General features: G+C 41.9%; 1 pseudogene; it reads left to right on the top strand.

Annotated features, from left to right (window-relative positions):
- The first annotated feature begins 928 nt into the window (after positions 1–928).
- Positions 929–9,757, top strand: LOC146641834 (uncharacterized; annotated as a pseudogene).
- Positions 9,758–17,474: the final 7,717 nt, after the last annotated feature.

Raw genomic sequence — 17,474 nt, 5'->3', positions numbered from 1 at the left:
CTCTTTTTTATTCGGGCTACTTAAATTTATTTTGGGCTACCAAAAACTGAAGAGTCTCTGCCCAAAGGGCCACCAGGGATTTTGAAATTTTGCGAGCCCTGCATGGTGATCAGTGATGGACATTATACCAAGTGTAAAAGTGGAGTTGTGACAGTAATGAACATTTTACATGTACTTAATGAAGACAATGTTGGAAAAAGGGCAGGAAATGTTAATAAGGTTGGACTGCTCCCGATATTCACAGATATATGATAACAAACATAGTGAAACTTCATCAAACTTACTCCACAATTCCTCTTTCTCTACTGCCCAACTGGTGAGACATTCCTGATCATGTCTAACACCTCCACAACAGCACTGACATACTCATCCTTCAAGATTATCCATACACTGTTTCTCTTCCTACCTACACTGTGGTAGAACAGCTTTAAGCTACCTCTGATGGTCATAGTTGTGCTTCCTTGCTATGTTTTTTTTAATGCATACACAACTCATTTACCTATACTCTCTCAATAATATCAGCACTTTACCAGTCATAGCTGCTACATTTAGTCTGTATTCTCATCTCCACATGGATGCCTCTCCTTATCTCTCACTGTGCTTGAACATGCCTTCCCCCTCCCTTCTTCCCCAGGCTTGAGGTCAGCACTAGGAGGGGACTGGATTGTGACCCTCCTAGTGGCTGCATTTGTCCCACGTAGAGAACGTTATCTGAAACTCAGTTTGTAGAGCAATCTGTAGTCTGAACTTTGAGCTCACAGGGATTACATACACTAACCTTATTATTTAAAAATGAACATTCACAAGGTGAACAATAGGAGATATTTGACAGGAAAGAAGGAAAAGCAGAAAAAGTCCACTTTAAACATAATGAAAAGTGAATTTGAAATAAAATCATTTTCTTTTCTTTCTCACTCAGAGTGCAGACATGTCTGCTGCCAGCTGTCTTCTATCGAAAGATCGGTTTCTGTGCTCCATCTGTCTGGATGTCTTCACTGATCCAGTCTCCACACCATGTGGACACAACTTCTGCAAAAGCTGCATCAGTCAACACTGGGATATCAGTGACAGGTGTCAGTGTCCTTTGTGTAAAAAGGTCTTTCAGACCAGACCTGAGCTGCACATCAACACTTTCATCTCTGAGATGGTTTCTCAGTTCAGACATGAAGCTCAGCAGAAAGTCAGCAGCAGCAGCTCAGAGCAACAAGCTGCCAAACCAGGAGAAGTTCTCTGTGACATCTGCACTGGAACCAAACTGAAGGCTCTGAAGTCCTGCCTGGTGTGTCTGGCCTCCTACTGTCAGACTCACCTGGAGCCTCATCTGACAATGAAAGGTTTGAAAAGACATCAGCTGATTGATCCTGAGGAGAACCTGGAAAGCAGGATGTGTATGAAGCATGATAAACCTCTGGAGCTGTTCTGTAAGACCGATCAGACATGTGTCTGCATGCTCTGCTGTGTTTTTGACCACAAGACTCATGAGTTTGTTCCTCTGAGAGAAGAATATGAAGTAAAGAAGGCAGAGCTGGTCAAGACTGAAGCTGAAATTCAACAGATGATCATAAAGAGACTACTTAAGATTCGAAAGATCAAAAAGTCAGTGAAGATGAGCAAAGATGCTGCAGACAGAAAGAAAGCAGAAGGTGTTCAGGTCTTCACTGCTCTGAAGGAGTCTGTTGACAAACGTATGAATGAGTTCATAAAGGAGATCGAAGATAAACAAGAATCAACAAAGAAACAGGCTGAAGGTTTCATCACAGATCTGGAACAGGAAATTTCTGAGTTGATGAAGAGAAGCTCTGAGGTGGAGCAGCTCTCACGCTCTAAAGATCACCTCCATCTCCTCCAAAGCTTCTCATCCCTGAAAGCTGCTCCAACCACCAAGGACTGGACAGAGGTCAGTATCCATCCACCATCATATGAGGGGACTGTGGTGAGAGCTGGGGTGAGAGCTGTTAGTCAACTGAAGGAGACACTCAATAAAGAAATGAAGAAGTTGTTTGAAGCTGAGTTGAAGAGGGTCCAGCAGTATGCAGTGGATGTGACTCTTGATCCTGATACAGCACATCCTAAACTCATCCTGTCTGATGATGGGAAACAAGTACACTGTGGTGAAGAGGAGAATGATCTTCCAGACAACCCAGAGAGATTTTCTGAATTTCTCATTGTTTTAGGAAAGCAGAGTTTGTCATCAGGCAGATTTTACTTTGAAGTTCAAGTAAAATACAAGACCAAATTGATGTTAGGAGTGGTCACAGAGTCAGTCAACAGGAAGGAAAAATTCACGGTTGAACTGAACCGAACGAAAGGTTACTGGATTGTAGGAGTATATAAAAATAATTATATAGCTCTGGAGGGTCTTCCAGTCTGTCTCTCCCTTCAGTCAGATCCTGAGAAGGTGGGGGTGTTTGTGGATTATGAGGAGGGTCTGGTCTCCTTTCATGATGTAGATGATGCAGCTCTTATCTACTCCTTTACTGGCTGCTCCTTCACCGGGAAACTCTACCCATTCTTCTGTCCCTGGAATGTTGATGATGATGGTAAAAACTCTGCACCTCTGATCATCTGTCCTGTGATGATAGGTGATGGTGATGGTGATGAGGATGATGATGATGACCATGATAATTGATCATCACCTGTTCTGTCAATCAGTCAATCAGATATTGGAGTGCAAAACTAACACCAATGGAAGATGGACAAGGAAAGGTCAAAGCCATGATAATAGACAGTGGGCAGACAGTGTTCAGCACAATATTAATTAGACATTAATTGGAAGAGGTGTATTGCTGATTTGTCTCCTTTACGAATTATAATGGCTGTTTGTTAGCCGTTTGCATACTATGCATACTCTCTTTCTGTGTGTGTGTGTTTGTTTATCTGTTTAAATTCAGTATAGTTCCGACAACAGTTATCACAATAAAATATGTTAATGCGCAATCCTTAATATGTTTTATATGTGTGTGTGTGTGTGTGTGTGTGTGTGTGTGTGTGTGTGTGTGTGTGTGTGTGTGTGAGGGGGAGGTGGGGGACGCACCAGAGGGAGTGTTCACCCAGGGCACCAAACAGGCTAGGACCGTCCCTGTGTGGAAGCATATTAATGTCAAAAGTCACGCCACAAAAACATAATCATGAGCAAATAACTTCATGTCACCACATTTTCAGATTATCTGGCATTTTAGAATAATTGGTGTTGGTCAAACAGATATGCTTTTCAGGAGCCGCAGACAAACCAGGAAACAAACACTGGATATATCTGTGACATTTGTGTGGTTCAAATACAGTCTGTCAGTTTAGGTTATCGAGAATCTTGCTGTCTTCATCATTATTCTTCTAAAATTTTATTACTCTGATCTGATTTCAGCATTGTTGCCTGCGGACTAAAGCATGGACTTTACAGTGTGTGTAAAGTGAGTCCAGTCCACTAGTGCCGCCTGTGGCCATGTGTCATAGCCTACAAGCAGAGTAACTTGTGACACATCTGCACCTGGCTCTGTCAGCACATTGAGTGGAGGCTGAGTGGCTGCACTCACACCTGAAGCATTCAAATCAACCCACAAACATGTTTAAATATTCAATGCCAGTACATTGAATTATCAAGACTAAAATCAGTCATTAAGCATGAATCATTTATTTCTGTTTATTTAAATGTGTCATAGTTAATCGCCTTCTGCAATCCGGTCTTTAAGTGATGACGTGATGAATCCTGCTTCCGGGCCCAAAGTAGTCTGCATTTAATAAGGCTGTAGTGTTTTTAACATGTTTTAATGCTTTTTATCTAGTTCTATTTAATCTCAACAAGCCCCTAAAAACAGCCAGTGGTCACTCTCAGCTTCTCTCGGTTTTTATTACCGCTAATCACTTTAAAGCTCAGTTTTTAAATCCTTACGATGTAACTACAGCCCAGCCCATGCAGCAGTATATTAATAACTAACCTCATATTGTGGATGGATTATCTCGGTGGTTCTTCTGACTGATGATTGGTCCGTTTACAGCATCCTGCCATGCGATTGCATTTGTCCCTAACCATTGGGAACCCTCACATAAACTTTTATCGAGTGGAAAAAAGTCCTCCGTTTGTTAGCGTTCGTCCTCCAGCTTTACTGTTTATGTTATGCTAACATAGCTTTGTCGCGCTAGCGATCACTTAGCACATAATATACCAGCTAGCCCAACTTCAGTAACCCTACAAACGTCACTGCTGTTTACTTTCCTGTCTTCATTTATGTTGGAAGTGATAGCAGAGCTGTATGTCTTAATTTGTTTCTTAAATCCCTCATTCTGAACATGGTATATTATATTTAGAGGGAAGCAAGCGAGCTAACTCCCTGCTAACTTCTAACTCGGTTAAATGTCATAAATTCTATTTTCATGGATGCCTGGATGTTAAATTTAATTGTTACACCTGGTAGAGCAGCCACAGTGATCATTTTATTACAGATGAAAGAATTTAGACGGTTTTTCAACTCTCAGTAATGCTGAAGTGATCATTTGACTTAGGGACCTGCAGCAGAGTTTGGGCCCAGACATGGCTAATAACGTCAGAATTAAAGACCGGATAGAGAAGTCCATGCACACTGTGTGGGTCTTGTGTGGGACTTTCCACAGCAGATGCATTCAATCTGAAGAGAGAAACATTTAATGTTGTCAGTCATTCATTTAAAGTCAGTTTGTTTAATGAACCAACTAAAGATGTGTAAATGTTCAGTTACCTCAGAATTCTGTGCTTCAGTCTTAGGTCTGGATTTCATTATCTTACCCACTCATCAGTTTCTGCACCAGAGCTTCTCTCAACACAGCAGAGCTGGTAAAGATGATCTGAAAATATATGCAACAGTGAGGATATGCATATAAATATTTTAAATTAATATTGAGAGAGCCGTTTCTGAAGCATACCTGAGAGAGCACATGTCCAGTCTTAGCCTGGCAATCCCCTCTTGGTCAACAGGAAACTATTGTTGTATGTGATAGGAGCTGAGCATTTCATGTTAATTAAAGTTTGTGCTTATTCAAGTGCAATACATCATGACCATTATAGCTACCTTGCATACAAAGACACCGCAGGATGTAACATCCTGCTCTTCGAGATGGGCAACAGTTGAGTATTTCAATTTTCCAAGGGTTGGAATTTTCCTCCTAACCAGAGCTCTGTACAGAAACAGATACTACAGTTTTTGAACTTAACTCAATGCAAGAGCCAAGTCACCTTGTACCTTTAATCTTGCCCCTTTTTTTAAAATTTGCAACAGGGCCTTTATCTGTTTTAGATACAAAGTCTTCAAAAAGTGAAAACTATTAAACCCAGGAATTTAATTTACAGGTTTCATGGGTGTGTCCAGATTGCTGTGACGGACTTAGTTGAAAAGCAGGATCAGTCCCAGGAATTATTATGAAAAGAGGGGTTTCCTTTATTTAATCCTAAAAATTACATTCACCAAAATAATAAATGTCAATCTAAAAAAAGAGGTCAAAGAAACCAGACTGAATTCAGGCAAACAAAATGAGGACTCCACATCCCAAATGACTGCCCAAACAAACTAAACTGACCTAACCAGGGAGATAAGGTTATATATAATGGTTGATAGACCACTATGAAATAACAGGGGTAGTTAAACACAACACAATCACAAAACACAAAAAAACAATCCAATCCAGTCCAGTTTTTTAAACAGTAAAAAAGAAAAAAACAAACCTCTAAACTTGAATCAAATGGTGAGTCCCAGATTTAAGCCCTGTGGGAGTATCCCCCCAAGAGGACCCCCTAATGACAGAATACAGTTACTCATATTTTGTATTTTAAATACATAACACCGGTACATGTATTCCATTACTCCCCAACACTGGCTCAGTTCAGACATGAAGCGCAGCAGAAAGTCAGCAGCAGCAGCTCAGAGCAACAAGCTGCCAAACCAGGAGAAGTTCCCTGTGACATCTGCACTGCAACCAAACTGAAGGCCCTGAAGTCCTGCTTGGTGTGTCTTGCCTCCTACTGTCAGACTCACCTGCAGCCTCACCTGGCTGCTTCAAGTCTAAAACAACATCAGCTGATTCTGATCCTGAGGAGAACCTGAAAAACAAGACCGATCAGACATGTGTCTGCATGCTCTGCTTTGTTGTTGACCACAAGACTCATGAGTTTCTTCCTCTGAGAGAAGAATATGAAGGACCGAAGTCAGAACTGGGGAAGACTGAGGCTGAAATTCAACAGATGATCCAGAAGACATGGCTGAAGATTCAGGAGATCAAAGAGTCAGTGAAGATGAGTAAAGATGCTGCAGACAGAGAGAAAGCAGAAGGAGTCTGTTGCCAGATGCCTGAATGAACTGATAAAGGAGATTGAAGACAAACAGGAAACAACAGACAAACAGGCTGAAGGTTTCATCACAGATCTGGAACAAGAAATCTCTGAGCTGATGAAGAGAAGCTCTGAGGTGGGCCAGCTTTCACGCGCTAAAGATCACCTCCACCTCCTCCAAAGCTTCTCATCCCTGAAAGCTGTTCCAACCACCAAGGACTGGACAGAGGTCAGTATCCATCCACCATTATATGAGGGGACTGTGGTGGGAGCTGTGGATCAGCTGAAAGAGATATTCAGTAAAGACATGAAGAAGCTGTTTGAGGCTGAGCTGAAGAGGGTCCAGCAGTATGCAGTGGATGTGACTCTTGATCCTGATACAGCACATCCTAAACTCATCCTGTCTGATGATGGAAAACAAGTACACTGTGGTGATAAGAAGAAATGTCCAGACAACCCAGAGAGATTTTCTGAAGAGATTGTTGTTTCCGGAAAGCAGAGTTTCTCTTCAGGCAGATTTTACTTTGAAGTTCTGGTTAAAGGGAAGACCGAATGGGCTTTAGGAGTGGTCACAGAGTCAGTCAACAGGAAGAAAAAAATCACACCGAGTCCTGAGAAAGGTTACTGGACTGTAGGAGTATATGAAAACATTTGTGTAGCGTTTGAGGATCCTGAAGTCCGTCTCCCTCTTCAGTCTTATCCTGACAAGGTCGGGGTGTTTGTGGATTATGAGGAGGGTCTGGTCTCCTTTTTTGATGCAGATCATGCAGCTCTTATCTATTCCTTTACTGGCTGCTCCTTCACCGGGAAACTCTACCCATTCTTCTGTCCTGGTGTTAATGATGATGATAACTCTGCACCTCTGATCATCTGTCCTGTCAATCAGTCAGTCCGATCTTTCTCCATGAGGAAATCAGATCAAAATCAGGTTAATCTCATCATTTAAGCCAACATAGAGAAGAAGTCCTAAAAACAGAGCTGCGCAAACTGCACCTGCTGTTGGAGACCAGGTTATATGGTTAGACTTTGCAGAACAAGCTACAGTGGGGCAAAAAAGTATTTAGTCAGCCACCGATTGTGCAAGTTCCCCCACTTAAAATGATGACAGAGGTCAGTAATTTGCACCAGAGGTACACTTCAACTGTGAGAGACAGAATGTGAAAAAAAAATCCATGAATCCACATGGTAGGATTTGTAAAGAATTTATTTGTAAATCAGGGTGGAAAATAAGTATTTGGTCACCTCAAACATGGAAAATCTCTGGCTCTCACAGACCTGTAACGTCTTCTGTAAGAAGCTTTTCTGTCCCCCACTCGTTACCTGTATGAATGGCACCTGTTTGAACTCATCATCTGTATAAAAGACACCTGTCCACAGCCTCAAACAGTCAGACTCCAAACTCCGCCATGGCCAAGACCAAAGAGCTTTCGAAGGACACCAGGAAAAGTATTGTAGACCTGCACCAGACTGGGAAGAGTGAATCTACAATAGGCAAGCAGCTTGGTGTGAAAAAATCAACTGTGGGAGCAATCATCAGAAAATGGAAGACATACAAGACCACTGATAATCTCCCTCGATCTGGGGCTCCACGCAAGATCTCATCCCGTGGGGTCAAAATGATCATGAGAACGGTGAGCAAAGATCCCAGAACCACATGGGGGGACCTGGTGAATGACCTGCAGAGAGCTGGGACCAAAGTAACAAAGGTCACCATCAGTAACACACTTCAACGGCAGGGAATCAAATCCCGCAGTGCCAGACGTGTTCCGTTGCTGAAGCCAGTGCATGTCCAGGCCCGTCTGAAGTTTGCCAGAGAGCACATGGATGATACAGCAGAGGATTGGGAGAATGTCATGTGGTCAGATGAAACCAAAGTAGAACTTTTTGGTATAAACTCAACTCGTCGTGTTTGGAGGAAGAAGAATACTGAGTTGCATCCCAAGAACACCATACCTACTGTGAAGCATGGGGGTGGAAACATCATGCTATGGGGCTGTTTTTCTGCCAAGGGGACAGGACGACTGATCCGTGTTAAGGACAGAATGAATGGGGCCATGTATCGTGAGATTTTGAGCCAAAACCTCCTTCCATCAGTGAGAACTTTGAAGATGAAACGAGGCTGGGTCTTCCAACATGACAATGATCCAAAACACACCGCCCAGGCAACAAAGGCGTGGCTCCGTAAGAAGCATTTGAAAGTCCTGGAGTGGCCTAGCCAGTCTCCAGACCTCAACCCCATAGAAAATCTGTGGCGGGAGTTGAAAGTCCGTGTTGCTCGGCGACAGCCCCAAAACATCACTGCTCTCGAGAAGATCTGCATGGAGGAATGGGCCAAAATACCAGCTACTGTGTGTGCAAACCTGGTAAAGACCTATAGTAAACGTTTGACCTCTGTTATTGCCAACAAAGGTTATGTTACAAAGTATTGAGTTGTATTTTTGTTATTGACCAAATACTTATTTTCCACCCTGATTTACGAATAAATTCTTTACAAGTCCTACCATGTGGATTCATGGATTTTTTTTTCACATTCTGTCTCTCACAGTTGAAGTGTACCTCTGGTGCAAATTACTGACCTCTGTCATCATTTTAGGTGGGGGAACTTGCACAATCAGTGGCTGACTAAATACTTTTTTGCCCCACTGTAATAACCTGACCTGTATTTCATTTTTTTGTTAAACTGCTTATACTGTTTACCCAAAAAGTCCAATCTGTCTTTCTCTCAAACTCTCCTTTTCTCTTCTTTCAGTGTTTAAAGACAAATATCCTGATTGTTAATTTTTGCTTCAATCACCTGCACTACTTAGAAACGTGCACACATAAATTTAAAAGAATGTTAGATGGCCAGTTGCAGACACGATAACTGGCACCTGATATCAGTCATGACCACTTTTTAGCAATTCCTGCAATACAAGCAGCTTCTCTCCACCAGTTTTAACCAGTCAAATAGATGCACGCTCTCATATAAAACTCTGTGAAGTGCTAAGAAATGTTACTCTCTTTTGGGAAGTTGGCTGCAGCTGATTGCTCACAGAGTGTAGCTTCCTGAACATTGGGGGGTCCATGTACATGTTCATATCTGATCACCCAACTTTTTATGTGACATTTATATGAACAAGATTGCTTTTTATGCAGCACTGTTTAGGCTAAAATCAAGGTTGATGTTTGAATTGTTGTAGTGACATGAAATAATTTCCCTTGAAGTCAAAGTAACCAAAAGGGGGCTGGTGACACAGGACACCTATTAAAGGCTTGCTGTTGCCAGCCTGTGGAGCAGGAGCAGCCTCCTCAAGGCCAGAACCGACTGATGGGTCGGCCAAGCTGATGGGTGTTTCTCAGCCTGTGGCACAGCAACATCAAGGCTCACTGACTGGTGGCAGCGGACCCACTGTTGCGTCCCTGCTGGGAGCCCCCCACAAACCACTTAAAGAAAATCAGATTCAGAAGCCCTTCCACTTTGTGTGACTGTAGCCATCTGGCCACTGCATCACTCAACCACCTGGCGCATGTAATGTGGTTATCCTCCAACCCCATCCAACCCCCTGGAAGCGTCAGCATTAGTCCTTGAGCACAAGGTCCGGGTGGTCCATTATTGCCTGGTTGACATCCTCAAGATGGGCCATCACCACTTTGGGCAGATTGAGGTCGGTTGCCTAGGCTAGCCCCAACAGCAGAAGCATCCATCCGGTGAAGCATCATCACCACTGTAGCTGAGTGAAGCAGCTTATCTGGTGCTCAGCCTGGTCCCATAGCCAGTTGAACTGATCTTGATGCACCACCCCCAGCTCCCGGAGCATGGCGGCTAGCTCCACCAGCATCGTCCAGTACTCCTACTGGCTGCACTGGTCATGGATCTGTCATCCTACAACTCAGTTTTAGGCACCATTGTGACACAAAGTCCCCGACACATACACATTGTTACAGGGCTCATGACATTTATTTACAGCATTCTCTTGTTCAGGTTGCTTTGTGCAGCTTTCTAGCTGACTTATTTCTGGCACAGCCCTCCCTTCGGTCCCAGCTGGCTACTGAACTAGCAAGTACAAGACGAACCAAACAGCCCTGGTTGCTCTGCCAGCCTCCTGGCACTGCGCTGAGTCCACTGCACCATCAGTCTGTCCACACTCCCACCACAAAGCTGATAGAACTATGAAAATGCTTGAAAATTGTCTCACTGATGCTCAGCAGAGAAAGCTGCATGGCGTGGCATTCTGTAATTCATCCAATTTTCAATAAAATTGATCACTATTCCTTTTAGAGTGAAAATGTTTGGAAAGATTCTGATATATCGAGATCTCAATGAGCAGTCTGAATCACGACATAAAAATACTGTCGTTTTAAACTGTAATGAACATGTAATGGCAGCACACTAAGATGTGTAAAAACTAAGATATACTGTTCATCCGGTTCATCTCAGGTTGTCCTTCATCTGTTTTGTGACATGACTGATCTTTAAATAAGACTTTCTACTATTTCAAGGAAGATAAATAAAGGCGTGTCTTTTACTTTGGGCTCCTGGTTTCAGCTTTTTAAAAATCTTGGTTGTGGCTCAGGTGAACATTTCCAGATTGAACTTGTTGACTGGCTGTTTGTAGCCTGTGAGCTAAAAAAGATTTGACACTTCGACCTAAAACTGTTTCCTGTCATCTGCAGACTGAGGGATCTTACAGGGATGGTGATGCTGTTTTCAAGAGATATGATTTTTCAATAGGCACTGGTTTCTGGTCCGGAGGAGTTTAATGTTCTGACACATTGAAGGATCTGTCAGGTCACAAATTTTGAAGCCAATACGATAACCTTATCCCACCAACGCTGTGGAGGTCAAGCTTCCTCCAGACTCATAATGATTCTCTGGAAAAGAGTAGAATTCTTAGAACAGAGTTTATTAAACATTGTCATATGAACAGCAGAACAGTACATTTAAAAGCAGAAATAACACATAAAAAGCAAGCAAACGAAAAGTGAAGCAACTCTGGGGTGCAGAGCCTTAAAACACAAAAAGAAAACACACACAAAAGACAGACAGGAAAGAAGCAGCAGAGAAAAGCTACTCAATGCATATCAGACTCATGTTATATAGGGATAGTGATTCCCCCCTCCCATCATTGGGTACCCTTTCATACTTTGTTTTTCTTTTCATCTTCCACTTATGATATAAACAACCCTACACCATAACTTCTTGCAAACCAGCATTTCAGCCATCATTGCATTGGGTTCTTTTGTCAGTTTTATGGCCAAAGTGAGTCTAAAAGTCTGCAGAAAGGCTGTTAATCAGTAAATCCATTCAACAATTTTGTTGGGTGCGCATGCCAGACATAAAGTGCTATCCATGCTGAGTAAGGGTTTACTTCTTCACCTTCTGGTGTTTGAGACGAGAACCAGAGTCCCAGGTGCATGCCCTGCAAAGGCCAGGTTATTTACTTATAGAGATATTGAAAGGGCTGTACTTCTGCTTTACAGTCATTTAAAGAGTTGCCTGCTTTGGCTTTACAGTCATTCACAGAGCTGTATGCTTTTGTCTTGCACCCGTTTAAGGGGCCATACGCTTTTATCTTACAGCCCCAGAAAGGGCCACAGTCATTTGCTTTACAGCCTTTACAGGGTCCTATGTGCATACTTTAGCAGTGTCAAGCTGAATTAACCTTTTGTTGGACCAGTAACAGTTGGCCATAACACTATCAAAGGTTTCTTACTGATCCTCATTGTTACAATTTTAAACAGTATTAATCTGCATGTGTTCAGAGAACAAATAGCAAAAAATTTTCTTAATATAATGGTAGATATATTTAACCTAAATAAATGGGCCATGTGATGTGAGCATGCAAGTTAAATGCTTAACCCTTGTGTGGTGTTCGTATTTTTGTTACTCAGCCAATGTTCATGGGTCTGGTGGACCCGCTAGAGTTTTGGCTTTCCAAATTAACACTATCAAACAATTTTATGTTAAATTACTCAACAGATGTTTACTTCATCCCAATTACAAGACATATGAACAGCAAACATGGTTAATTTTTTCCCTTTACCTTTGTTAGATCACATTTATGAATTAATGTGCTTCTCGTTTTTCTTTTATATAAAATGTTATAAATAAATCAGTTATAATCAAGTGGAGTGAGTGGAAAGACACAACACATTTACACGTGAAAAAATAATTGTTTAATTTTTCTTTTGAAAAAAACTGAACACGGGTCTCACAGACCCGAACACCATACAAGGGTTAACACAGTGACTCCACTATAAACACTTTATTGTGAGTATGCACAGTGTCATGAACCAAAGTTCCGTGCGCAAGTTGGACCCAGAAGCAGAACTCACACACCAGGGTAGGAGAGAATAAAGAAACCAAATTTTATTATAACTAAAGGTGTCCCGTGAGGGTAGCCGGAAAAAACAACGTGTGGAACAAGAAAACACCGAAGGACCGGGGAGGTGAGTCGCGCAGGGAACGCCGAGAGCAGGGCTGTGGGAGGCTGCAAAAAAAAAAAAAGGAGAAACAAGATTACTGGGGTGCGGAAAAATGGCAGCATACGAGGGAAGGGGGAGTATGCATCTTACGGTGATAGCCGGGCAGAGTGAACCAGAGGGGGGGCTCCAAAAGGGGTCGAGGCGGCGGGGCTGATCGTGATCCAAATCTCAGGCGGGCAGGTGGACAGGCAGACAGGCAGGTGGCTCACAAAAAACGCCGAGTTGTGATCGCTGAGAGACGACTACGGACTGGCGTGGAGCAGCAGGTAGGGCAGGATTAAATAGTCCACCTGGTGATCGCCTGGGATGGGATGCAGGTGTGGGGTTAGCAGCCACGCCCGTGGGCGTGGGCATCCCATCAGCACCCCGGACGCCGGGCCGCGGACCATGACACACAGTATACATGAGTATATATGATTACACACATTTTATGAGAGTAACTATGATTACATGTCTAGTGTGTAGAGATATATATGTCATAATAGAATCCACAACAGACCAGAGCTAAATAATAAGCCTGTTCATCTGTTATTCTGTAAAACTTTAATAATATACAATATTTCCACATGATCTGATTCTTTTTCTGCTGTTCAGGTTTCGTTCCTGCTGTTCGAACATCTTTTTAAAAACTACTACTAATAATTTCTGACAGTGTAACCCAGTGTTAGTCATCTGATATGTGATGTATACTATGCAGTTCCATTCAGTTCTATGCAATACTAAAGTATTATGATATCACTGATTTATGACTGTCACCACAACATATGAGCTCACATTTAGCTTTGAGAGAGCAGACTTGTGTGAGTCTACTGCAGGAAATATGACTGTAACGCTGCTGAAACCAGTGTGTTTTCACATTTTTTAAAGGGATGAAATGAGAGTTGATTTAATAGCGGCACTGATCAGACTACATTTATTTGCTGCTCCCCCTAAAATATTAATAACAATCCATGAAGCAGTCAGGTAATAGATCCTGGATCATTAATTCAAACCAAACATATGATGTAAGTGATGTTCTTGTAAGTGACGGATATACCAGGGATGTTGAAGTGAGACAACATACATAATTCTTATATGAAGTTCAGTTTTATTTATACAGGCGCCAAATCACAACAACAGTCGCCTTAAGGCGCTTTAAACTATAAGGCAGACCCTACAATAATACATAGAGAGAAAAAACCCAACAATCATATGACCCCTTATGAGCATGACTCATAAGGGGTCAGTGGGAAGGAAAAACTCCCTTTTAACAGGAAAAAATCTCCAGCAGAACCAGGCTCAGAGAGGGGCGGCCATCTGCTGTGACTGGTTGGGTGAGAGAAGGAAGACAGGATAAAAGACATGCCGTGGAAGAGAGCCAGAAATTAATAACATATGATTAAATGCAGAGGTTTATTAGCACATAGTGAGTAAGAAAGGTGACTGAAGAAGAAATGCTCAATGCATCATGGGAATCCCCAGCAGCCTACACCTGTTGCAGCATTACTAAGGGAGGATTCAGGGTCACCTGATCCAGCCCTAACTATATGATTGAGCAAAAAGGAAAGTTTTAAGCCTAATCTTAAAAGTAAAGATAGTGTCTGTCTCCCAAATCCAAAGTAGAAGCTGGTTCCATAGAAGCTGGCCTGAAAACTGAAGGACTTGCATCCCATTCTACTTTTAAATACTCTAGGAACAGCAAGTATGTCTGATGTGCGAGAACAAAGTGCTAGAGTTGTACTATAGGTCATTAAGATAAGATGGGGCCTGATTATTTAAGACCTTGTATGTGAGGTGCAGGCTTTTGAATTAATTTTTGGATTTAACAGGGAGCCAATGAAGGGAAGCCAATACAGGAGAAATATGCTCTCTTTCTAGTCCCTGTCAGTACTCTTGCTGCAGCATCTTGGATGACTTAGAGAGATAGGTTGATCATATGCATATGTAATGTAAGGTGTTATGATGACATCAAAGGAAGCTTCAACTAAACCAGATTTACGGTGCTGTGCAAAAGTTTTAGCCAAGTGTCGAAAAAATGCTGTAAACAAAGAATGCTTTCAAAAATTGAAGTGTTAATCATTTATTTTTATCAATCAACAAAATGCATTGCATGTGTTACGGGTCCCAGATGTGAAGACCACAATAACAAAAAGAATACAAATCTGTAAAAATAAAGGTAGAGTCTCAGAGAAAGAATCACAGGAGCACTCGTGTCTTTTCCCGAATTGCATCTCTTATTTCAGATCAACAAATATAATTTACATCCAGTGCTTTCACTTGTCAGATATGCTCAATAACTGTAAAAGGTAAATAAAAGGCATTTGGCAAATATATGCATCTATGGTCATTACATTTCTCCAGTTTACACTGTTAACCTCACTATTCCTTCACTCATTTACATCAGCAGTGCAGATAGCATATAATGCCTTAAACGTCTTATTGCTCTTTCTCACATATAGGGCAAACTCAAAATAGCTTATCCACAAATCTGATATAAGTGCATAAATCTTACTAGATTAGACAAAACACACCTGGATGTATTACTTTGCAATGTAACAACATAAATGTACATTCATTCTTAGCTTATTCTTAACATTTCCACATCACTTGAACCATAAAGTATATATAAGATATTTTAATCTCGAATAATCTGATGTCAGGGCCTTTACAGTTAAATTGGAGCACCACACACACATATTTGCTTGTTAAATGGAGTTTACCAAGTTTAAATACATCCCGCGGGCTGGCGAACTCTCGCGGGAACTCTCGCGGGAACTCTCGCGATAACTCGCGGTAACTCTCGCGAGACTTGGGGCTGCGCGGCTCGGCTTTACCACCGCTGCGGTGCCGCGCTTCAGTAATTTTCAACTAAACCCCACTTAAGGTTACATCGGCGGTGTCAACATAACTCTCAGTAAACACCGAAGTAGAACAAGGCACAAAACCCTCATACACTGTATTTTTAAGACGATACTGACCTGTAAAAATAAAGGTAGAGTCTCAGAGAAAGAATCACAGGAGCACTCGTGTCTTTTCCCGAATTGCATCTGAGAGGACAGGAAGTTGGTCCGCTCTAGGCAACCGCGGGCGAACGACTACAGTGTCAACAGTTCCGCTTATTATTTCTCACTTTTACTCTCCTCAATTGTTATGGACTACACGTAATGAATGTAAAATAATAATTGTCTTAATTGCTGACATATGTTTTTCTTAAAAATAATAAAATTTCCCAAAATGTGGTAGCACATTTGTGTTCACCACACATGAACACAAGAGAAATCTAAATCAAATCAATATTTGGTGTGACCACCCTTTGCCTTCAGCACAGCATCAGCTCTTCTAGGTACACTTGCAAACATATTTTAAGGAACTCAGCTGGAGAACTAATCCTTCTGTCTCTTCATGTAATCCCAAACACACTAGATGATGTTGAGATCAGGGCTCTGTGGGGGCCATACCATCACTTCCACTACTACTTGTTCTTCTTTAAGCTGAAGATAGTTCTTAATGATTTTGGATGTATGTTTGGGGCCGTTGTCCTGCTGCAGAACACATTTGGGGCCAATAAACAATGATTTATATTTCTGAAAGCATTCTTTGTTTACAGACTTTTTTCCACACCTGCCTAAAACTTTTGCACAGTACTGTATATCATATCCTTGACTCAGCATAACACTACATGATGTCAGAGGACATCTGAAGATGGTGAAATTCCCATCTGCCGAAGCCTTTGATTTCTCAAGGCTGAAGCAGTGGCCTGTGTTGCTACGAAGCTCAGCCTAGTGGAAGGTGATGTCCGGGTCGCTACACTGCTATATTCACTTGGGAAAGAAGCAGAGCAAGTGTTAAAGACCCTCACATTTGAAGAAGGGGAAGATGAAGGTGAGCATGAGACAACTATTTCATCCCCAAAGTGAACACAATACATGAAAGAGCTTGTTTTCATCAGCACACTCAAAGGTTGGGGGAAACCACAGAGAAATACATAAGAACACCCCATGTGTTAGCAGACACCTGTAATTTTGGCTGTGTTAAAGAAGAAAATACCCTTGAATGATTGGTCATTGGAATACTCAACAAAAAGATATCAGACAAGCTGAAAAAGATGCCTGATTTAACCCTCAATAAAACAGTGGAGCTTGTGAGACAGCGAGGGGCTAGTGCTTGTGCAAACCTAAGTTAAGTTGCTTACAAAACCCAGCTACACAGGGACAAGCAGAAGCACAGTAAAAGCCATGCAAACAAAGCACAGAACACAGGAGTCAAAGTGAAACAGTACCAAAATGTGAATAAATGTCACAAATGTACAAGATATAGTTGAGTACATCCAAAGAACGATAAACGTCAGGGCAGAAATGTGAAACGTGGTAGCTGTAAAAAGCTGGGCCATTTCACGTTTGCTAGTCGCTCCCGTGTGGTCAATAAAGTGTTTGCACCACACAAGAAAGTGAAAGTAATGCGACCTACTTTCTACGAGGAATCACAGATGTGGAAGATTCTACAAAGGGATGGACTGTAAAACTACTAATACAAGGTTCTCAAATAATCTTTAAGATTGACTCAGAGATTGATAGTGTTATACCAACAGACAGCATCTGATAAACTTGCCTGTAAGCCAAAACTAAGAAATAAAAAACCAGTGAAGCAGTTATACAGCCCTGGAAGCAAACTGAACTGTGTAGGTAGTTTATTTTATAGCCACCACAATGAGGAAGGAGAAAAGAATGAGGTTTAAAGT

Source organism: Rhamphochromis longiceps, linkage group LG23 (assembly GCF_057381845.1).
Source record: "Rhamphochromis longiceps isolate RC_006_pf linkage group LG23, R_longiceps_female_GT1.1, whole genome shotgun sequence".
Taxonomy (NCBI): domain Eukaryota; kingdom Metazoa; phylum Chordata; class Actinopteri; order Cichliformes; family Cichlidae; genus Rhamphochromis; species Rhamphochromis longiceps.
Note: the sequence above shows the minus strand (reverse complement) of the source record. Positions and strands in the feature narration are given on the sequence as shown.